Source organism: Hetaerina americana, unplaced genomic scaffold (assembly GCF_022747635.1).
Source record: "Hetaerina americana unplaced genomic scaffold, ioHetAmer1.1.p SCAF_10, whole genome shotgun sequence".
Lineage (NCBI taxonomy): Eukaryota > Metazoa > Arthropoda > Insecta > Odonata > Calopterygidae > Hetaerina > Hetaerina americana.
The window spans coordinates 52,363,797-52,389,105 of record NW_027286070.1 but is presented as its reverse complement, the minus strand read 5'-3'; the positions used below and the strand labels follow the sequence as shown (position 1 = coordinate 52,389,105).

The window sequence follows — 25,309 nt, the reverse complement described above, 5'->3', positions numbered from 1 at the left end:
TTTAGTTTTACACCCTTAACCTAGTGTAATATGCTCTATTCAAGATAATCGTAACATTCATGTATATTTCCCGTGGAGGACGAGAAGGGGAAGTGAAGAACGCATGTCAACAACTGTATCGAGGTCCTCAGAATCGGAGGGTTGATGGCGGGTCGGGTTCGAAGTAGGCCTTTGTGGTTTGTTAGCCCCTGCGGTGTTATATTCATGCGGCTCGTATATTACACGCACCCAAGTATCTTGTTTGGACTTGTCTTGCTCCGCCGAGAGTAGGGCAGGACTGGTCACGGCGGAGAAAGGATTCGCCTCGGGATCACACATAATGACGTCCCGTTCGACGGTCTGATTGCGCCGCTGAAAGGTTCCGTTGATAAACCCCACCTCCATGCGGTAGCGGCGACTGGAATAGCGGCATCAGCACCCTCTGGGGATCGAACGGATGGCCGGTCGCGAGAGCCGCGCTCCACCGCGTCCCCGTCCGCCCCGCCCCTTTCACCGCGCTCGATCTCCAGACGCGTGGTGCGGAATGAGTTTCCCTCAGGCACGCTTCGATCCCTCTCTTTTGTTTCTTTATTGTTTTTTTTTTGGACGGCGACTTTTGTAATTAACGCAGCGACGAACATTAACGAGGGAGGAAGGAAGGGTGGGCTTAAGTTCGTGTGAGTCGAGGAGGGAATACCAAGCAGGACCCAAGGTCCTTGCACAGGCATACGTACGCGCAAGTACACGCACACGGATCCTTCCATCTTTCTCATTCCTGGTGGATGGTGTATGGCAAGTGGTTCCTGCGACTGAGAGTCATGACTCTCGAGAGAGGCTTGGAAAAAATTTTTAAAAGGAAATCGTCAGCAAATACAATCTTCTTTTGCATATTTTTGTTTTATGCATCAGAATCCACTACCTATGGCACTCCGCAAGTATGATTGGTGCTTCATGGCTGCTTCTTGTTCATTGATTATAACTTTACTTTTTATAATTGCATCATTAGTGCATAGCTACTCAAACGTTAATTGCATAACTACTCACACTTAAACTGCATAGCTACTCACACATCATTTCTATCATAAAGCGATATAGTTATAAAAAATCGTTTTTTTAAGAATTTTATTTTCTTTAGTTATGCTATAGTGTGTTAATCTTATACGTAATATGAGAGTCTTACGCACAAGTTTATAAGCGTGATTCACGAAGGATTTGAACCTCACAGGCGCCGATTGATTGGATAATAGCGTAATGGATCGAATTTTCTACAAAAATTCCTATTGCTCTGTAATACATTCCAATACTTTTTAGCACATTTATTTCATTGTATTTTAATCTTGCGTACGAGCTGCTTTCGCTCATGTACTCCTTATATATGAACTTACATTTAAAAACAATCATGAAATATCGTTACATTAATTGAATCACGCCTTTTCGATGCGGAAATCGATCGCTCTTAACGTAAAATAAGCAGCAAGTATCGGACGGAAAATTTCATTAGAGAATCAATGTAAATATGAAAACGATCCTCGTTGAAAATTCAAAAAACTGTAATGTTAAGGAAACATTATCTGTATTGGTAGTTAATTGCCGAAGTTAAAAATACGAAGTCGCAGAATATCATCACCTTATTCAAAGACAGGTGCAGATATAATTATTGGGACAGAAAGATGGTTATCCGCTCATATTGTCGGCGTTGAAATTTTCCCAGATTCCTTTTCCGTTTACAGAAATGACTGGCCAAATAGGATCGGGAGTGGTGTCTTTATTGCAGTGAAAAATTCTTGCGTCATTAGGGCTGAGGTAATTCCGGGCAATAGTTTGGAAAGCGTTTGGTGCTCAATTAAAAGTCCTCAATCCTAAAGAATGTATGTGTGTGCAGCTTACAACCGCCAGTCAACAAAGATAATTCAATACTAGAATTATATCAGCAGATCAAAGGTTTCTTATCCCAATACAACGGTTTCCCCGTCATAATCGGTGAAGATTTCAATGTCATATTATATTGATTGGAGCACATGTAGTTTTCAAAAGGGGAGTGAAGACTGACATCTGAGAGTCGCTATTGAATTCTTCTACGTTGAACTCATTGAATCAGCTCGTCACTTTACCCACTAGGGATGATAATATTCTTGATTTGTTGGTAAGGAAAATAGCCGAAAAAGTCTCAAAAGGAATTAGTGGACACAGGGCAGTAAATGCTTAGTTTTCGCTAAATGGGGTCAGAAATAACGAGACAAAAAGAAAAATTTACTTGTTTAAAGAAGGGGACAACAATGGCCTAATATGCGTGCTACAAAGTCAATTTGCAAATTTTAAGAAAAATAGTAATAACCGAAATACTGAGGATACTTGGAATAACTTCCTTGAGATCGCGTGCTCAGCAGTCAACAAGTTTATTCCCAGTAAATTTATTGAAGGAAACTGGAAACCTAGATGGTACAACGCGGATATTAGAAAAGCATTGCGACGTCAAAGGCTTATGTTACGCTAAGATGAAAAATATTAGGGATGATATCTCTAGCGACAAAAAGAGTGCGATTACTTATGATTGAAAGATATATAGGGCGAATGTCAAGAATGAATTTCGGAAAGCGTTAAGCGAATTCAAAAGGAAAAGACTAGAGGAAAATTTTGAAAGAGAATCCGAAATCATTTTGGTGGTACGTCAGAGAGAGGTTCAGGGAAATAAATCAGCTGTTAATTCACTCAAAAATGATAAAGGGGAAGCAGTAACCAGCGGTTCGGAAAAGGTTAACTTCTTAAATTGCGTCTGTCAAAGAGTCTTCACCAATATCTCACTGAATGTCTCCGATAGCTAACCAAATCGTGCCGGCCAACCGAAACCCGAAATTGAAATCTCTGACAGTGAAATAGAACGTTTTCTGAGAAATATTAAGCCTCATAAATCGTGCGATCAAATATCCGCTCGTCTACTTAAGGATCTAACGTCAGAAATTGCACCGAATATAGAAATCATATTTAAAAAGTCGCTTGTATATCACGAGGTTCCCAGAGATTGGGAAACGGCTAACGTTTCACCAATATTTAGAAACGGAGACAAGTAGAAACCGAGGAATTACAGGCCTATTTCTCTCACATCCATTTCTTGCAAGGTAATGGAACAAATACAGGAACTGTAGTTACTAGCTCGATCGTGAGACGCCTCGATAGTCACGAATTATTAATGAAAAATCAGCGTCAGGTTTTCGAAAGCGTAGATCCCGCGAGACACGACTCGCGCCATTTATTCATGATATTCTTATTTCGGGAAAGAACAATGTTCAAATGGATGCAGCTTTTCTAGATTTTAAGAAAGCCTTCGACAAAGTACCTCATAGTAAACTACTCAACAAGCGAGAAGCATATGGCATCGATAAAAATATCCTGGGATGGATTAAAGACTTTTTGAATGATCGGGTACAAAGAGTAGTAATGAACATAGTTAGCTCATTTGCAGTTGAAGTAACTTTAGCTGTTTCCCAGGAAAATGCTATCGGACCTCTTTTATTTCTGCTTCACGTAAACGACATTGACTCCGTGGTCACTGGTTAGATACGTTTATTTCCCAAGAATGCAGTGGTTAACCGTGATATCCGTGATCCTGAGGATACAGGAGCTTTGTCAGATGACCTTAATGCTATACAACGCTGGTGTGACACTTGGAAATTAGAATTAAACTTGAAAAAGTGCGTAGTCATAAACTTTTGGAAAAGAGGGATTTCCACCCGAACGCCTACTGCGATGGGAACACAGAAATGGAATGTGTAAAGTCAATAAAATACCTAGGCTTTACCTTCACTCACGATCTCTCCTGGGTGAAACACAAACGGACACTGGGTGAAAAACAAAATATGTGGACAAGTTAACGAAAAATTAGGATTTATTAGAAGAGTACTGGGTGAGTATGATAAAATGTCAATGAGAGATATTATATTTCGCTGGTTAGGCCTCATTTAGAATATGCTGCAAGTATATGGGATCCTAACGAAGTCGGCTTGATTGCCGAATCGGATCGCGTTCAGCGCAGAGGAGCTTGATTATTAAAACGTTGTTATGATAAACTTAGTTCTGTATCCAAAATATTATTGCAGCTAGGATGGGAATGACTTACGGAGCAAAGGTTAAATTACATATTTGAAGCTCCTGCATAAACCGGAAGGATGTCTCTTTAGCAGTGATGTTGGAAATGTAATATTACCCTCATCGTACTACGGTTGGAGAGATCATGTAAATAAAATTAGAGAGCTCAAGTATAGAATAGATGGATTTAAGATTTCATTTTTTCCAAGAACGATAGGGGATCGGAATAACATTGTCCGACCGCGGTCGGACGGAAAAATTAGTGTGGTGTGTATTCACCCCCTGCCACACACCCCAGCGGTGGCTTGCAGGGTACTAAAATATCAAAATATTAAATATTACCCTCCAATGAAATCCGATGATGCGGCATCCATGAGAGAGAATGGTAACTACTTACGTATCTCGTAGAGAATTGCCACCCACCACCATCCCTCGTTATCATCCGGCTGTGGTGGTACATATGCTGAATTAGTTAGAAAAGAAGGTCGCGGTGCACGATGACAACAGGGATGCATCACGGCGTATCTTGGCGACCTCTCATGCAGTGCCTGTCCACATATTGCGTCGCTTCCAAATGGAGGTGGAGGGTGGATTAGGGGTGTGACGCGTGGAAGGAAAACGTTTCGCAGAATAAGCACCCGAAGATATTTGAGGAGGTTGTTGATCAGGATATGGAATGGTGGTAATCGTATCTTCCAATATAAATGCAAATTTGAAAACTTATTTAGTCTGCAGGCTTGGCGTATCCACAAGAAGAGCTTTGAAACTTTATCATAAAGAATGACGAATGGGAGAGAGAAGACGGTAGAATGAGAAAATGTCCAAAAATTTGTGAAATCATGCTGTTAGATTCTTCGGTGAGATAGCGAGAAAGATCTATAAAATCAGAATAGTTCCAATTATCCTCCTCGTTCGAAAGACAAAGCAGCACACATGCTAGGTTATGATCATCATCAGGCCAGGGCACACGTAACTAAACGTCGTTTCCCGGAGAGGCGGTACCTCCCTGCTCGCACCTGCGTGTGGCATCCATTCCGCCTCGTCAGATAGTCTAAAGTAGTCTAAAGTATGCCCACAAGGAACATGTTTATACTTTCGTCGAGACGTCACCTGTCGGCAACTGGTACCGAACATTATCTAACATAATACATGAGACCTTCCTCACCCATTGATGAGAATCTTCAGTTCCGGTGATGGTAGGCGGAGTCGCGAATGCACCAGAAGTTTTTCTAACAATTCAATAATGTAATCGTTTCGTACATTTTATTTATTTTCGAGTTGCATCACTTAAGTAGCGTCTTTTTACCGTCGAATAAGATGAGGAGGGCTTTATCTCGTACGAGTCCTCGCGCAGTAATGCAATCCGCAAGTCGGATTATGTTCTGTAAATGTACTGCAGACAGAGAAAAGTGAGGAATGATATTAACATTTGAGTCGTTCACATTCGTCACTTCAATTTTATGATGCAAAGTGAGTATCTCATTGTGGTGACCGTTATTTCCTCACCTGGATATTAATTGCCTGTGAGTTTTCACAATCATCGATTAAAATGTAATACGACAGGGTTTGAAATGCGTAATCTTCACTTCATAAGTTAAGGTAAAATGTTTTCTATCCATTTTTTATCTCGATTCATGAGGCTAATCTGAAGGATGCTAAAAATTAGCTTGACAGTTATTTTGATGGAATAGGAATAAGTGATTGTATTGTATATATGAGTTTATATATGTGTGTATATATATACACACGGTGCGTTTACAATACAATATATATATATATAATGTGTGTGGAGCTTGGGTGGAGCTGCAGGTGCCCAGAGTGCCTTACCAGGGAATCGAACCCGGGACCCTCTGGTCAGCAGTCCAACGCTCTACCCACTGGACTACCGCGACCCGGGTAAGGCACTCTGGGCACCTGCAGCTCCACCCAAGCTAAAGTGATTTTTCGGGTACCAGGTCTTCCTGGGAAACCATAACCGGCACAGGGAAAGCAATTGGCCCCCCTACCCTGATGTGTGAATTTTCACACACCGTATAGGGCTTAGTACTGGGTGATCTCTACCATCACCTACTAAACCGACCTTCGGGTTGATTACTGTGTTTATGGTATATCATCTGTTTGTATATATATATATATATATATATATATATATATATATATATATACAAACCCGAAGTATATACATCACAGTAATCAGTATACGTGTATAACCCAAAGTATATACAGCACAGTAATCAACCCATATATATATATATATACAAACAGATGATATATATATATATATATACAAACATGTATATATATACATATTTGTGTATATATATATATATATACAAACATGTATATATATACATATTTGTATATATATATATATATATATATATATATATATATATATATATATATATATATATATACAAACATGATATACCATAAACACAGTAATCAACCCGAAGTATATACAGCACAGTAATCAACCCATATATATATAGTATATATATACGAGTATATATCGTATGCATATATATATGCATACATATATATATATATGCATACATATATATATATATATATATATATGCATACATATATATACACATATATAATTAATAATACATATAGGATTTCGTCGAAGTAACACGGAAGTGTTGATAAAAATCTTGGACAGCCACAAACAATATAAGAACACCTAAAAATAACACTCACACGGTATTTCTTAATAATTTCGACGGAAATTAGCTCCGTCTTCATCATAAGAAAAAGTAGTTCTGATAAATATATAAATATATATATATATATATATATATACACGTATATACACACACATACTGAATGTAGATGTATATAGTTCGTTTACAATAATAAAAACTAGTCAATTGCGTCGATTCAGGTGTGCTGTTGTGAAATTGCAACCTGAGAGATTTGTAGATAAATGATTACATTGTTCCACTCTTTCTAAAACATTATTTTATTGGTAAAACAGAGCAATCATTTAGCACAATTTATGGTACGAAATGTACTCGATTCTTGAATGGTATTAGGCGATGGATGGGAATTGAGAGGTAAGAGACGAGGGAGTGGAGATAACTTGATGTCTCCAATTCCATAATAGAGTCTCCATAGAATTATCAGAATGAGCGAGGAATGGTAAAGTGACACTCGTTATCGGCGGTTCCCCGCTTTTGTGAGAGATCTCAATAAGTCAGCAGTTTAACTACCCATTCAAACGGATTGCGTAGTTTTTCACGTGAAAAGTAATGAGAAACTCGGCTACCTATAAATATTGGAATTCCGGAGCGAAAAGTTAATGCTCTATATCAGTAAATTAGGAGATCGGGATGGTGCGTAGGCTAACGTACAGGCTCCTCCCCGAGAGGGCCCGTGTTCGAATCCTGGGGACGAAAATCTTTTTCAGTGGTATTCCAATCCCTACTTGAGGTGCATATTGGAGAGCACTTTGAGTGAGTACGCCGTCCGTTCGATATGAACATTAAACTACGGACCTCTTGGCGCCTTTCGTTAAGAGTCCGCTAATGTTGACGCCTGGTCCCCCTCTGCCCTTCCTCCTTTCCCATACGTCCCTAATGGCGCAAATTACCTTGGATGTCGGTTGCCTCCCCTAAAAACTACCAATTGATTACGGCACCTATCCGATCTCACGAAATTTAATCGAATCGCCGCAGTGAATGGGAAGACACGTTATGGTAATATTAATCGTTCAAATGAATCAAATATTCCATTCGCAGAATTAATCCGAATGGCGTGACTCGAATGGCACTTCCCTTAATCAACACTTCCAGTCACACGCGCGCCTTACGAATATTCACGAGGTAACTTTTCCGCGGTCTTCGAAAATCGAATTCATCCAGGCAGCGAATCGGAGAAGAGCGCGGACTATACAAATTAATCGAATCGCGTGACTCGAATCGTTCGATGATTCACAATTCCTCATTCGACGGTGGAAAAAGGCTTCCGTCGGCGAAGAAGGGGGGGCCTTAAGGGACGGTTCCGCTAAAAGGGTGGTGTTCCGGTGTCGGGCGGAGGCAAGGAGGGAATGGTTGGAGGGCGGAGGGAATTGGAGTGGCGGGGAGGAGGGGAAAGAGACAGGAGGTGGGTTTGGCAGGAGAGAGGGCGAAGGGTTCCCTCACCGCTTTTTTTTGCCGGGCGCCCCATATCGATTCCCCGCGAGTGCAACACGTGACTCGGCGGCGGCGTCGGATCCCCACGTCTAAATCTAGGCCATTTAGTGGAGCTCAGTGGAGGAGGGGGGGTGTGCGATACCGGGTCCGTTATTTCTACTTCCCATTTTTAATGTTACTCGATTTCCCTTCACCCCTTAAGGTATTTGTCTTCCGGCAAAGGCTTGCAGATTCTCTGAAAGGGTTAACGTCGTCCCCCCTCGCCCCGAACCACTCGGCCTCTGCGATGCATCCATCTTAGCGCGATCTCATTTCCTCATCCCCGTCCGTCATTGAGTGACTTCGTTTCCCGCCAATTCACCCCTTCTTCACTCCCCGCCCACTATTTTTTGCTCCCCTTTCTCCTCTCCCGTGAGCCGTTAATTAGTCGGAATGGAGCTCCCTGGTTTTCCCGACCCGGAATGCGGCGCCTTGTCTTCTTCGAGGTTGCCGCCAAAATCAACTTTGCCCAGAGATCGTTCGAGTATGCGAACTCTTTGGTCGTCTACGTGCTCTATTTATAGTCTTATGGACTACTTTACCCGTCAAGTTACCTATTTATAATTCCCCGAAAGCGTGCCACCGGAGTAAAGCTTATTTATAATTGCCACATATCCTCGGTTTTCCTCATATTTTATTTGTTTTTATCATCTTTTTGCTTGCTTTGTATGCAAACCCACCATGAAGATTGGGAATTGTTTTGGAATCCTTAGCATTTTTCATTGGGTGCGTTACCCAATACTAACCAAACTGCGCGGAATGACTCCAGCCTGACCATTTTTATAAATTTTGAATCGAGCGAACTATAGAGATAGGTTGGTATGAAACATTTTTTAAACTAATGAAAAAATATCAAAACATTTATTTTGGAAAAAAATATGACTTCCTTTTAGGGTATGAAATACTGTTGCCCACGAGAAAGGTTTCCGATGGGGATAATGAGCCCGGACCGGGGATATAAACGTGGACTTTTCGCTTGCCGGAAGAGATACTATGTACAACTTTACGCCTTCCAGTTTTACGAAATTCAGGCATATTTATGTTTTTGTAAATTCATTCATTAATGTGTTGCGTCGGAAAACTTATCGTATGCTTACTTTAAATTCCAGTGAGAGAAACAAAGGAAAAAGTCTGTTCCCCGACCAGGTGAAACTTACTTTTTTTCGATGGCGGACTGGTGTGAACGAATCGGAGTAACATACCAAGGATTCTTTCCGGTTGTGGAATTTCCTAAGGTTAATGAACCTTACGACGGGGTTCGGAGAGCACTTAAAATTAGTGCGCTATCGGTAATTTCAGTCTCGAACGATGAAAGTTGCACTTAATCCGAGTCTCCCGAAGCTGTCTCCCAAACGAGGAGCTCTCTGTGATCGTGGACCGCAAGTGCTCTCCCGTTAAATGAGATGCGGCGTAATGAGATAGGCGGGTGAACTTAGTCGCGCGCAGCTAAAGTTTTGTCCCTGGGGAAGGTGAGTTTCCATTAGAAAGGACTATACCTTCCGATATAGTCAGGCAAACCGGATGAAAACTTTTTGCTTGTCCCGTATGAACCAATTGGCTGTCATGTTCAAATTTCCTTTCGAGATAGTATCGAAAATAAGCAGGAAATTTTATGAAACAAAGAGAATAGAGCTAGCGAGTTTATACACCGATCTTCAGTGTATTTATTTATTTAGCCTTAGTCCGAAAACAGCACTGTTTGGCCTTTAATGACTATTAACAGTGAAAACAATGGAGACGTTTAAAAACACCCAAAAACCCTGGGTAGAGGGAAACCCACCCAGGCGGGAGTCGAACTCGCGACCCTTGGATTGGCAGACGAGGACGTTACACCCCCCGCCACCGAGAACGGCAAATATAAATTAGTCTGAACAATAAACAAATATAAATTGGTAGATGAAACTTATTCAACATTTTTTCAAATAATGTTTTATTTCCACTGTAAACTGGTACCTCTTCGAACATAGTACGTGGACTGAAAGGCGTACCTTAATGTACACGTATCTACCAAAGTCACTTTGGAAAACAAAAACCACAATTGCGGTATGAAATCGATTCTTAGTGTACTGTCTGATAGGTGAAAGCGTAATGTAACATTCGACTGAGAAAGACAAATTAAAATGACGCATAAATAACCTGGATAACCTGCGAAGTATATCACACAAAGAATTACGAAGGATAATAGTGTCCAATTCAAATAACTGTATGAAATTCGGTCACAGTCATTCAGAGTCAGTCACCCGCTTGTGTACACAAAGGCATTCGGAATTCATCCTTTTATTAGCGATGTAGCGATTTGAATTCTGCGTTATATGTTCCGCAGTGTTAATTTAATTATGTATCCTTCTTATTAAATCCACGACATGTGAATTGAAAATCATTTTGCATTCTTCTCGGCGAGGCCTTCCAACTCCTGTCACCTTATTTTGGGTTCTTTTTCTCCATTTCACTTGTAATTTGACTGGCTTATGTCGTGTGATCGGTGGAATACCCGTCCTGGGAAATTCTCGCTCTTGTCTTTACATCTACATAATCTACATAATACCCCGCAAGCCGCCGCAAGGGCGTGTGGCGGGGGGGGGGTCTTTAGGTCGCTCTGTTCCCGGGGATGGTGCCTCCCGGGGCCGCGAGAGCGTTTGTCTCGGTATCTCCAGAAGGCTCGTCATTCGCTTCATATTACGAAGTCCGCCTCCGTATCCCCACGCCCCCACTCCTAAATACCTCATCCCTACTAGTATCCTCATTATTTTTTTACTCGAGTCGCCGCACATAATCGTCCCCCCTTCTCCCCACACCCAGGCGCCTAATCGACGAGTCACTCGGTTGCCCCGGGGTGTGGCGTCACCGTATCCATCCTTTATAAATTTACCAGCCCCCCCCCCCCCCATGTCTTTCCCTCGTTCGCTCGTTTCCACTTTGAAAAAATATAGAGAGAGAAAGTGTTTTTTTTTGGTGGAAGATGTCTTGGGGGAGCGAAGGGTGTGAGTGTGGGTGGATGGGTGGGTTGGTTTTTTTTCGGGGGACGGTCTCATTATGAGATGTGTAAGGCGGTGCCCCGTCTCTTAATTTAGGCGAGAGTCTCCCCGGAGGAAGGGAAGGTCCCATTCGGAATGCTAGGCCCGTGCGTCGCATCCGTCTCCATGGCCCTCCTCCTACCGTTCATGGGGAGCGCGCGTCGTCCAAACACCACCTCCTCTCTCCATTCCATCTCCCCTAATCATCAAATGAATTTTCGCAAAATTTGCTCCGTGAGTAGCGTGTCGAATTCCTCGGCTGGTCTCCTTTCCTCCCCCCCCCCCCTTACGCCTCTCTACGTCCTCTCCCTCTCGCCCCCCCCCAACTCCGTCGCAAACATCGGGGGCTCGCTCTTCTTCTGTTTTCTCCCCCACCCCCCGCCACCGTCCATTTTAAATCGCCCGAATTAAGGATTCCGGCGGCGGATACCTTTTAAACTCCAATCCCGGTCGTCGCGACGCCGCGTGAATTAAAACGTGTCAACAACTCGGATCTCTTTATTGTTATTTCCCGATCCCCTTCCCTCTCATTCCCTCTGGATGAAATGGGAAATTCAAAATCTCCCGGGCGCCCCTTTGGATGTGCCTAGTTATTTGGGGAAGATGTTTTTGAAAATTCCAGGCTCAGGGTCTCTTTTTAATTTACCACGAGGTGGGTTTCATTTCTGAGAGAGTGGTCACTGTGCTCCTTCTCTCTTTTCATTTCTCCAGCAAATATGTCCGCGTGTGTATGTGCATACATGTACACATATTTTTGTATGCATATATGTATATATATATACATATATCATATGTATATATATTATATGTATATATGTTATATGTATATATATATATACATATATATATATATATATATATATATATATATATATATATATATATATATAATTATACACATGGACAAATGTGTACATATGTTTATATAGACAATTAAACTCCTGGACTTCTCGGGACCGGGTGGCCCCCTTCGTAAGCTGTGTTTTCCTTCTGATGATGAAAGAGCCACCTCCAGGCCCCGAAATGGCAGTGAGTTTCACTAGAGTTTTTAATATTTTTCTTATAGTGGCCGTCTAAATGAAAAAGTGTGTTTGTGTATATATATATATATATATACATATATATATACATATATATATACATATATATATATACATATAATATATATATATATACATATATATACATATATATATATATATTTATAAGAGAGCATGCATGAATACATATATAAGAGAGCGGTGAAATCAGTTAGAACATAGAGAACTATCATTGCGACTTGTTATCTTCATTCATGTAGTTTAAGAATTCAGTGTGTTTTTAACCTTTATCGATACTTGTATGGGAAGTCAATACGTTCTTTTAGGCTGCTCCTCTTATGAATCCGGGAGAACCCTTCAGAAAGCTACGGGATGACATAACCATGGAATACGTACTTTTGGATTGAGTTAGTGCGTAGTTTCAAACAGCGCAAAGCTTAGCGATTGGATATTTGGTCAATGTTCAATGTTGTTGTCAATGGATCCATGTTCAGTGTTATCCTGCGAACACCTTTCTAATGCAGAAGGACTTCTTGTTGCGAAATTATCATTGAATACATTGAACGTTTCATTCAAGTTATTCAACCTATTCATGGTAGGTTTTGGACGGTCCATGACTAACTATTATCTTCGACGTATCATGAGAACATCCTTCTATTCGCCCTGCATTATTTCCTTCTTCATTATTTGGTAACTTTATGCTCTCCAGAAAGTCTATTGTCGTCCTTCCTCTGCCGCTTTCCTAACATTCTCCCCTCTGACACGTCCTTCAACATCCCACTGCCTTGCAATCTTTCCTCCACCCACTTTGTCTGTTGTTTCTAATATCCCTTAGCGAATTTCTCTCATCCGCCACCATATTTAAAACTTTGGCCTTTGTCTTCATCACTATCCAACTTATTTTCTCCTATCTTCGCCACTCCCACGTCTGAAATGCCTCCAATTAAATATCGGCATCTCCTGCAGTTCTTTGAATTTTTCTCTCCAATTTGCGCTTATCCTACTACCTCAAAGACCGCCCAGACTGCAGTTTTTACTAATATTTTCTTCACATATTTTCTTAGTGTCCCTGTAATCGTTTCTCTTCTCATCGTGAATGCTTCCACCGTTGTTCTCATTCTGTCTTCTCCACTATGCCCACTATCCATTAAAATACTTCCCAAAAGCAGTGAAAAAATCCATTACCGTTTCTCCTCCGGCCCTAAATGCATAGCTGTGATGTGGGTCTTAGATTTATGAACGAGACTTCAAAGGAATCTTTTCCCGACTGCGTGCAAAATGCAAGGAGGCTACTTGTTGGACCTTCATACTCGAGCATTGTTGAGGGGAAATGCCCTCATTTCGCAGTCTCAAAGGATCGGCGTTGAAAGTTGGTTTTGAACTAGATTTTATCTGCAAGCGCCTGATTCACCCACCTTCGGGAATCGGGGGAATTATTCACCCCTCGGCGAAGCAACATTGTGGGGCGCAATCTTTTTTTTACGAGAGCAAAGAGTGTTTTTTTACCCCCCCCCCCCCGCGAAGACTCCTACTTGCTGACTGCCGCTTGACCACTTGCTCCAATTTTGGAGTGTTTATTTTTCTTGAACAACTGAGGTTGTTCCTTAAACAGCCGTCTACGGACGTAATGCCAGGGTTGGGATAATGGGGAAGGTGGAGGCTGATGGGGTTGCGAAATGGATCAAATTGAGGCAGATGTGTGTGTGTCAGAGGTAGGAAAAGAAACTTGTATGTGGATAGGAGACGATGCGTTATCAGTTAGTTCACATTTTCATACCGCATCGGTCTCTTAAACCCAGTTTTTGTCTCTCCAGAGTGATGGTAGAGCTGTCGTCGCGGGAAATTAGAGCTCTTGAAGTTTGTACAGAAAAGGTGTGTGCTAAAACTCGCACCTGGACTAGCGCAGAAGTATCTATCTCAATTCAACGGAATACAGAGGAAATATTGGTGAAAAATGGTGACGAAATACGAACGGAAAGCTTCACATTATTATTGGGAAATCCTCAGCCGTAAGCTGCTGGAAATTCGAATATTACATTCACGACTGAAACTACGAGGTAAATGCAAATTGCGCGTGTACGTATAACGCTGACACGGAGGGAATAATTTTAGCTTTAGAGGAATGGAGGTCAGAAAGTGGTGGTGATAAATCATTTCCTCGGTATCTCTATGCTCCTAAGGGAATATACCGGGTTTGTGGGAGATCCTAATGGAAAAAAAACAATTCTAAATGTATTACCAGTTAGGATTTGGCATACATTTATAAGGCTAGTAAAGATTTGGAAAATTCAGTTTTCGCGTCGCGGGCCAGGGTGATTTAGAGGTGGTTTATTCGGCATCCAGACCGAAAGCATTCCCTATGGCGTATGAAACAATTCCGCGATGGGTAACTGGCAGCTGGAATGGTCGGTTGCTTGTTGCTCATTTCGGTCTAGTATCTGTTGTTATTTAAACCAATTGGAGCTGAGTCGGATTACGTATTATGGAAAATATCGATTCAAAAACCCTGAATCGCGCTGCAATAATTTATTATTAGCGACATCAGCCATGAAAGAGTGCAAATTGTGCATGATGATCATATCATGGATATATTGAGAGTTTGTTAATAGGGTAGTCGTCCCAAGTATCAGTTGTTTGAAAATTTAGTAAATCTTTTTTGTAACTAGTTTTCCATTTCAGACTGCTAAAATATAGTTTCTCGATGCTCAAAATCATTAAATGCTCTGTGGGAACCATTTTGTTTGTCGGACGGCCTAGCGAGTTGTCATTCGACATCGTACATGATTTGACATTGTAAATTTCTTAATACTTGTACAAATATGAATACGTGCCATTTGTCAAAAAAAGCCTGGCCAGTAGGAAGAGTAGGAAAGATAATGCAAAATTTTCATGTAGATAACGAAATAAGATACACCGTATCTGTGGCATATTAGATCCAATAGCATTAAAATCCCTGTGTTTTCGGTACCTCCTCTAGTTTTTTCTTGTGTATATTTCAGTCTAAATTAATGGTTTTTATTTGAAGAACACTCGAACCACTTTACTTTCTTGCGAGAACGATAACTGAACACAGGTACATGATGAGAAATATCTTACTCCACTTTTTTCCCCCGCATTTTTGGGCTTTTGTACTAAGATAGCGAATGTGGTCACTATTTTTTCTAATTTTCCCCCGTCGCATTTCGAATTGTGAGCTTATATGTTCTAGTATTTTTAATTTGAAATTATGGTAAGAAAGAAGATTTTATTTACATATAGCAATAGGAACTGTAAAAAATGAGAAGTTTTTTCAATAATCATGTGAACATCGATTAGTCTTTCATTAACTAGGACATTTATTGTGTATTTGGCCTTTTGTTTTATTCGAATGCCCCTTAAATCTCTTTCTTTCCCAACGTGGACTGATGGAAATACGTTTTTTAATGCATTGCACGCTCTATTGCAAGTACTTTATATGAGGTGTTCTCTCTGGGGAAGGTCCATTACTTAAAAAAAACTTCAAAGGAATAGTGCAGAACAATGGGTCTAATCCTGTGCTATTAAGAATGGAATTGGAATTTCTCGAGCGTGGGAAATCAAGAAAATTTAATGGAATTCCGGAGCGGGCCAACTGGAAAGCTATTAAATGATAGGGACGTGTATGGTTAGCATTTAAGTAAAACTTCCTTGCTTTCACGTTTTATTTTCTGTCGTCAAAAAATGTTAATCAGAAATTACAATTCCCTGATTTTAATGGCCAAGATAGCACGGCCCGTTAAGTTTTTAATTACGTAAATTGAGATTCAGTTGTAGCTTGTGCTTTAAATCTTTGTTTAATAATAACAAACCCATGTCGGACATTTCATCGAAAGCATTTTGAATAAACTTTCCTTTGTTTGGTTATGACGAAGCCCCAAAGACAATTCATCCGTCCGAGGGTTAAAAAAGTAGGATCCATTTTCCGTTCGTATTAAAAAAAATTCTCTTGATCGCTGAAAAATCCCATTCAACATGAATAAACGGACAATAAATCAAGATTCACTTGAGTGACCTTATTTATAAAATCGTAGAAGTCATTTTCCTAATATTTAGATTCAAATGCGAGTTACGGAGTTTCGAAACGTACGCCAGTGCTGTTATCACAACAATGACGTCGGTCTTATTTTTTGCCGACAATTTGTTTTCTCATGATATTTTATTTTTACCCTCGATGGATGACACATGGTGTGCTTCGAGTCCTTTCACATTTAAAGCGTTGGCTGAGACATTGTTTGCTGCAGTTGCTACGTTGACGCAGTACTTATTTTTATTCCTTACGCCATTGATTTGCTCCAGTGTTTGCACCTCATGTTGTCCGCAGCGTTCCGAAGCAGTATTCAATTTCGGGCCATATGAGCTTTATAACAACTTTGCTCGCATATGGCGACTGCAGCAGTGATTCGATTTTTCAGTTCAAGTGGTCGCGTTGTATGTTTAGTTGCAGTCGCAACTTCATGAAACATTTCTAGTCGCTTTGAAAAATTAAGTTCACTCGATGCACGGAGTGCTGCTGATTTATTTTAATTAATTTTTGAAATTTGTTGATGACTTTTCGCTGAATCCTTCTGCATAGGCAATAAACTTCTTTTTTATCCTTTGAACCAGCAAAGCTTGCCTATCACAACAGCGAATTGGAAAAAAATATAAAAGATTCATTGGAAAATCAAAGTGTCTACAGAAAAATATATTTGATAAAATCCGGCAGATACTACGAGTGCAAACACATGACTTGTGTTATTCGAGGTATAAACTGAAGCTAATTTTATTTTGCGAAACAATTCACGTGGGAGTTGGGCTAGCTAAAAAAAACTTGCAAAACATCGTTATTAACACCGTACAAATTATCATAATTGTATTATTTGCTCACAAAAAATCATATTTCATTATTTTCCCCGGGAAATCATGAAAATGGAAAAAAAATCCTTTAATGCCCACATCAAACAGCATCAGAATACACCACCATCAATTATAGGGTACCATATAATGATTCTTGATTCTTTTCAGCATTTCATTTCAATAAAAAAGGCGTGCGATTCTCTGTAAAAAAAATTTCCCTTCTGTTTTATGGACTGCTGTTCATCTATAAATACAGGAAAACCTGAATTTATGTTCTATATTCGTCGGCATAACAGGAATCGTAATTAACCGCTTTATTTGAGTGAAATTTGGTGTCACGTTTTATTTGAGGATGGTATCCAAATAAGAAAGATTTTCGTGATAGAATATTCGGAATTACTTGGCTACTTAGAATTAGTTTACCGCTCTTTGCTTTTCTCAATGTTATAATGCAAATTTTAAAGCTAAACGCTTTATTATTTCCGGCGTATATTATGGGGAAGTTTCATAGTGAAATAATAGTTATCGAACTTTTTGTTTTTTATGGCTTGAAAAGTTAAAACTTTAAATACTTGAAATGTATTTTTAATACCTGACCACGGATTCATTTCTCAGAATCTAATTTTATTGTGTAACATTTTTATTTTCACCCAGAAGGATTTTGTGGGGGCTTTCAGAACATTAGTAGTAGAACTCCAGCTCCGTTGAGGTGATCCAATGGTCATCGTGTCCTTAATCACTCGAATCCGTCCAAAACAAGTCCTCATTCAAATATTTATCTTATACTCTTTTATGGTAATTCACCTATCAAAGGTAGGTTTTACGTGGTTATTTTGACGGAAATGAACCAAAATATACTAGCAGCGTTGTCATATATCCGTATTTCATTTGAACTTTGTTTTATTTTGCAAAGCCATTCACATAAATCCACACATGCCTGATTAACATAAAAAACAGCAAACTATTCTAACGGTTACAAATAAAATTATCATTATTTTATTGCCCATTATTTTCCCATTAATTATTTTATTTCCTAATTATTCCTTTGAGGTGACGTGGTCGTCCAGTGTGTGGAGCGTAGAACAGATTGATTTAGGATGTCATTTTGCCCACGAACGATAACGGATGTGAATAATGTTGACTGCCCGCTCTAGGGGGCGGTGGCTTGCAAGGTACTAAAAAACTAGACTAATGGTGACTGGAGGGCCGGGTTCGATTTCCGGAGATGCCCCTGGGAACCCTCAGTTTCACCCAAGTTGTGTTAGTTCTCGGGTAACAGCTTCCTGGGAAACCATAGAATTGCCTCTTATCTGGATGAGAGAACTCCACCCGCCGTGGAGCTTAGTACTAGGCGAGCTCTACCCTCAACTGTCAAATCAACCTCCGGGTGAATAACTGTGGTGTTTTGTTATTATTTTGTTATTTTAAATTTCTAAACTTTCTTTTAATGTGATCAACCGTTTGAAGATACAAAAAAGTGCGCGCAAAAGTCCCAAAATCTCATAGCAGCTCACCTCCAGTTTTCTGTTATTTCTTTCTTCCAATATTTTTATTTTTCAAATTCATTAGGTTTCCCAACCCATTATTTTCAACCCAATCACATCAAAATATTCACTAAAATTACATGCAGTTCATTAGGACCGCCTCCAAGAGGCGGTCTAGTATACCAAATTTTTGCATTAATTTTTTCCATTATTATCCGAGGAGACTGTGATGCTGTCTCGCAAAATGCCTAGGGAGGCACCGAGTTCCCGGAGCATTTAATTAGTCGACTTCTCCATTGCTTTTTATGACCGCCCGTACTTTTTTTGACGTAACGAGAATCGAAATTTACCCGGGCGTTTATTCCTCCCTACACTGCTTTGTCGCCTCCCATTATGGTTCCGTTGATGTGGACTGCGCGGACGTCTTTGACGCGTCGCACCCTTCCAGTTTACAAGTCCGCCGTCGGAATCTCCAGGGCTAAGGGGGCGTATTTTGGAAGCGCCGGGATGAAGGCTCTGTGCATTTAATGTCCCTTTGACCATGGTAATTGTGGGCCTTCAAGCACATTACGTCATGGCTTTTAATTAACGTGCATATTGAGGAGGGCCCGTTGGGCTGCCTCTGATGATTTTTTATGCATGCACGATGCACTTTGGTTTCGTTCTCGTAATTAGTAAGCGAGAGGCCCTAAATTGAGCGTAATAATTTGGAGCGAGGAATGATTTTCCGGGGCTGGGGATCTAACAATAAGTAAGAAACGACCCAGACGGCTGGCTACCTCCGCATTAAACTTCTAGGATTCGCTCGTTCGCTCCTCTCCAATGTACTTTCCAGTGTCCGGCAATAGTTAAAATTTCCTGTTGTAGAAGAGGTGGAGATGAATTCTGTGGATATCAGGCTAACGAGAGATCTTTTTTAAATTACCCTCAAAGAACTCACTAATACAATGTAGAGAGTACGCTCGGATTATTGCCTTGGAATTCATATTTTCCATCACAGTCGTCAGTTCTCTTTTATTCAGGTCCATGAGTCTTTGTTTTGGATATAACCCCTGACATTATGTTCTCGGATATGTTATTTAGATGAGTGTAATTCAAATAGCTGAATAAATGCTCGAGCTCTGCTTGATAATTAAAAAAACTGAATTTTAAATGTATGCACGCGGGATCAAGGAAGGTATCACCTTCGCGGGTGGATGGATGGAAATTCCATGGTTGGTTTATGTGCCGAGGTTAAATGAACTGAATTGAATTTTTAGTTCTTCGTAATTACATTTGTAATTAATCTTTCTATTTAGAATTCTAAAAAGATTGTCCTGTTGATGTTGAGCACAGGTGAAGGAGACTTCTCTTGAACTGAACTTGAAGCTGAAGTCTTCAGGCAGGTTTTATCTTTGGGGTGTATTCTCAGGGCTGACTTAATTTACTTGAAACAGGTTCAATGCATTTCCCCGAAGGGTGAGTACACGTAAAAAAGTATTAGTTGGAGTGAAGAAATGAAAGATTTTTGAAAAAGATGCTTGTTCACCGTCGAGAGAGAGCCCAAACTGTGGGTCGGTAAAATAATAATGAAATAAAAATCGCCTGGTTGTAGTTACCGATGTAATGATACAGGTAAAAGAGAATCAATCACCTAGCACCACTCTGTATTTCCAGTTGTCTCAGAAATCGACATTTTACTATAATATATTTGATTATCTAGGTTATTCGTTCCTCTTTTGATTGTTAATACCTCCCCGGGCGTAGCAGCACGCCTCCCGACGGGAGTCGCGACGCACATTTTTGGGAATCATAAGTTGATAGGGTAAACGAGAGAGGATAGTTTACCTTGAGTGGCTTGGGCAGCAGGCGTTTGTGAAAAGTTTGAGTTGACTGGGGCGGAAATGTGTTGATTCATTTTCCCTTTGATAGTCCGAAAGAGGCGGAATCCCATCTTGGCAGCACTCGTCTCCTTCTCGAATCTGATTGATTTAAAGGGCCATTGAAAGCGGCTGTGCAAACAAATTCTTTCCCTGGTGCAACCGAGTTCTTTTATTTTTTTATCTCATTTGGTTCCCGTGTTTAAATCAAAAAAGGGGGGGACTTCAAAGTGGCAATGTATTTCATTTAAACAGGCGGAACGAAAAGGAAGATGAGTGGATTCATTTACCATTCATTTTTCATTTACCGTCGCGGATGAATGAATTGCATCGGTGAGAATGTGGGGGAGTTTGTGCCGAAGAGCTTGCGATGAGAAGACACTCTCCATGGCCGACCGACCCCGTCGCGCTCTTGTTTGGCGTTTTTCCGAGAGCGACAAAGCTCCTCCCATCTCGTAATCCCGATTGCTGCGAGCCAAGTGCATCCAAACAATTGGGTGAAGACATCTTTCTTCTTTTAATTTTTTTTCATGGGGGTGTTGCTTTTTTTTCATGCTCCTGAGAAAGTAAAATATATAGCTCGATAAGAACGGTCGGTCACCCCTCAGACGATCAGTAATCCTCACTCTTTTTGCTTTCGGTTTTCGTCTCGCGTAATCATTATGTGTATTGTGTTGCATTCTCCTTGTGTTGCGCTCCGACCTGCTTGTCTCCCGACCCCCCCCTCACTCAAAAGACGGCCCTCGACTTTCGCCCCTCCCGTGCCCACCCTCCATTCCTTTTGATCTCTTTCCAGAAGTGCTTTTTAATGTCCCGATGGACGACGATATGCGCTCGTGGGTCCTTCGCGACGGTCGAATGAGTTTCCTCGGTGGAATGGGAGGAATTCGTCGGCGGTCGGCGTAAAAGTGTAGCGAGATATATATCTCTCTCTCTCTCCTCTTTTTCAAGCACCCACCTCTTTCGCCACTACCTCTCCGTTTCCTCGAGGCGCTCTCCAGTTGTTCTGCTCAGTTTTTACTTCGGGGACGCCGCTTTCTGGTGGGAATATGTATGGCTACGTGACGTGCACTCCCTTTTCGATGTTGGTTCACGAATTCGTCTGCGTTCGCTAACCGTATCTCTTTCGGTGACATCACGGTCTCACACCCTGTACTCATGTTGCCATGTCGACTTTTCCTGCGCCCACATTTTTGATGGGATTTATTTCTCAATTCATGTGATTATTTTCCTTATCGTGCTCCATATTGTCTTTTCATGTGCTCTTACGTCAAATTCGTCATTTTTCATTTTAGTTGTTAGTTTGATCTTAAGCAATCACCTCCAGCACTCGAATTCGATGGCTTCCATTATTCTCATAGGAAGTATGTAAAATAACAAAAATCTGCCGTAATTTTATCTGGTGGCTAAATGTGTAACCATATAACACCGAAGAATTTAAAAAATGGTCTTTGATATAGCTTTTTTCCTCGATATAAGTATTCTTACCTCGGATGAGCTTAAATTTAATAAATTAAGTATCGAAACTCGTGTTAAATAATACCAAGCAAATTCTCTGGAATTCCTATCCTGGTAAGGTGAGGTTTTCCTTGAAGTTTTGTGTACAATATCCATACTGGAGGTTTTTAATGATTTTTTTTTTAATTTTCAGGAATATCTTGGTGAGTCGAGTTCATGAAAGAGGCCGCCCTAGCTCCCACGTCGCCTTTGTGCCAGGCGTTTCAGGGCGTCAGGAGGTGGAGTAGGAGAAAGGGTAAGCGAGATGTTCTCTTCTCTCTCTCTCTCTCCGTCTCTCCCTCCCTCCCTCGATCGATGCGGGCTTCCTTTCTATCCTCTCTTCCTCCCTATCCTCCCTCCCTTCCTACCGCCCTTCACCTCCCTCACAAGCGCGAAAATTTCCGCATGCACAAGGAGGGAGGGAGGGTAAAAGGGTTTTTGGCGTGGGGTGGCTCGGAGTTGGGAGGGTCGGTGGGAATCGGATCATTGCCACTTATCTGCGAAAGTGGATTTTATTCCTGCGCCTCCTCCTCATCTCTCCCGTTCTTCCTCCCTCCTCCCCCCCCTGCACACAAACCAACCCAACAACCTTCCCTCCCCCTCTTCCTCCCACCCACGCTTCGTGATGGTAACGAGCCCGGGTGTGAGAGGTTGCCTCTGCGGAAATGTTTGCGATTTCTTTTTCCTAGCCTGTTTTTTCCTCTCACTCATCCTCCTTTCTTGGATACGTTTTTCAAGAATGTGAATCCGAACTTGGAAGCCAGGGAAAGTTTTTTCGAAGTCCGATGTTCTGCGAGTTTAGAGATTGGTGGGATGGAAGCGAATCGTAGTGTCAATGCCGCGAAGTTGCTGATTTCGATTTTCGTTATTTCATTTTTGAATCGAAAGTATCCTTGGCAAATTGAAAAGAATGATATAACGTATTCGTATCCATTATGTATCGCGAGTGCTGAGTACCAAAATGTTGAGGGTTTTATGAAAAGGAGGCCTGAATATTTATAGATTTAATGGCTTGATTAAGTCTGGCACGATATTCGTGAAAGTCAGTGCTCATCGTCCTTGCAGATCTTCTGAACTTTTATTAAGCGGGATATACGAACACATTCATTAATAGTTACCCGATGGAAGAAAGTAAAAACATTGAAGAACAGCTTATAAGAAGAATGAAATGATAATTCGTCATTAGCTAAAGATAGCCGACCGAGTCATATAAATTCAGATCTTTTGACAAATCACAGCGATTTATGCCAAATGGTAACTTTTAGAAGTTCAATCTTAGCCACCCTACCATGGCTGAGTGTGTGTGTGTCGATAAATATTTTTTTAAATTCTAAGTTGAACGAAGTGGTCTGATCCAAGGTGAGCAATTATAGAATAGCTTCATTTTAGGTTAAAACCTTTAAAAATCAATTTGGTCGATCGAGGCATCAATCGCAGTAAAAGGTGAAATATAGTACAGCGTCTCAGGTCAGGGTCAATGAATATTTCTTTTAACCTAAAAGATCTCCCCAATCAAATTTCCACTTTCGCGCGAGCGTTTTCTGAAACTTGAGATTTTTGCAAAATGGCTGACATAATCTCGAATCGTCGTTATTCACATCCTGGAGGCTTTCCTTTTAAATAGTTTTTTCACTTCCATTTCATATCTCAATCATTCATCTCACGTGCCTTGGAGAGTTTCCCACTCCTTTCATCGCCCGAAAGATAGCTTAGCCTTCATCAAAGGTATTTTTTTTCTCGCGGTCCAAAAGGCATTCAGAGAAAACGCTACTTCAATAAAATTCTTTCGAATGATAAATGTAGTCATTCGCCTAAATCCCTTCAAGAGATTCCGCGTAGCTTTGGTCAGATTCAGATAGTAGGTTTCCAACGAAATTAAATGAATCTCCAAAACGTTTTACGAATGACATTTGATTTGGAAATTCTATTTAAGTGGTAGATACAAATATCGCTTTTTTAAGATCTGATTTTTCAAAGATATCTTTCTTGAAGTAGTGTACGGCTGCGGAATCCCTTGTCGTTAGTAGTTCTCTAGTAAACAATGCCTGTTCCGGAGAGAAGTCTTTGCCCCTGCGGTACCATTGATTTCGGTGCAGTTGCGGTGCACCGAGGTGGTGTCCTTGCTGTATTCAATTATTTCCATGTGTTCATCCATTCACGAATCCTTTGATTACTTCCCCAAATCCCTCCTTCTGAGGGAAAATTCCATTGCGTAGGGTATCCCAATTCCTTAGACTCGATTTACCTGGGGTCGAATTTTATTCATTGGTCTTTCAGTCAAAGGATTGGCTCTCATTAATTCCCGATCTGATTTATTATCAAGTTGCATTTATTTCTTGAGTGAAAGTATTGGCCATGACGTCTTACACGGCGTCTTGTGTAGAAGTGATATATATATATTAATTAATTTATTTATTTATTTATTTATTTACACACATACCCAAATACTTATGCTGACGAAGGGGTAGCCCTGTGCCCCAAAACTTGCATAAGTTTCACGCATACACGTACTTCCTCTTCGCATTCATACCTGCTATCTATATGCTCTGAAAAAGCGACTAATAAGTGGCCTAATATCAAGGTGTTTCATATTTTCATGTCTATACGTATACACATTGAATATTGAAACGACGAAACACGTATATGAATGTGATTCCTTTTGAAGATTGGGAACGTCCCACGATACGTATGCCACCGCAAGAAATTCGACTTTGAAATCCACCCTCCTCTTTGTCATGTGTGTTGAATTCTGGTACCTTCGATGGCTAATGGAACATGATTAATTCCTAATGCCGGAGTGAATTGGAACACGGGGTAATCGCTCCCCAAGTCACCCTTCTGTGTCCCCTCGCCTTTCATAGACGGTCATATTCTCGTCATCCGCATAGAAATACGAAGGGCAGAGGTATTCCCAGTAATTTGTGCCCCGCCAACCCTTTTTCCCGTAGGAGTCGAGGGAGGGGGAGTGCGGTTCCCGGAATCCATTCAAAACGCTCCACGCTGTCGACAATCGAAGGAGTCGGGGTCTCCTTTATCTTTCTGCTTATTTGGCAGCGGCACTCCAAAACATCAACAATCTCGAAATGAAGGATCCTCAACTCCACCTTTCCCCCCTCCCAATTCCCCTCATCATCCCCTGCTCCATTTCGTGAGAATCCGGCTTCCTGCAGACTCCCCCGGAAAACCCTTCCCTCCCCCTAACACTTTCGTTGTCCCACTACCCTTTTCTCTCCCTCTGGCTCTCTCGTCCTCTTCCTCTACATCCTTTCACCACCTTGCCATTCGCGTTATCGTTTTCTCGTGTGCCGCATATCAAGCGGT

The 25,309-nt window shown here is 41.0% G+C and overlaps 1 protein-coding gene across 1 annotated transcript in view; it reads left to right on the top strand.

The window, feature by feature from the left end:
* Nucleotides 1-25,309, top strand: part of Dg (Dystroglycan) — a 316,602-nt gene that overhangs the window by 109,856 nt on the left and 181,437 nt on the right. Inside the window, exon 2 of the mRNA XM_071598970.1 lies at nt 22,143-22,244. The gene's annotated coding sequence lies outside the window, so the exon portion shown is untranslated. The remainder of the gene's footprint in view (nt 1-22,142; nt 22,245-25,309) is intronic.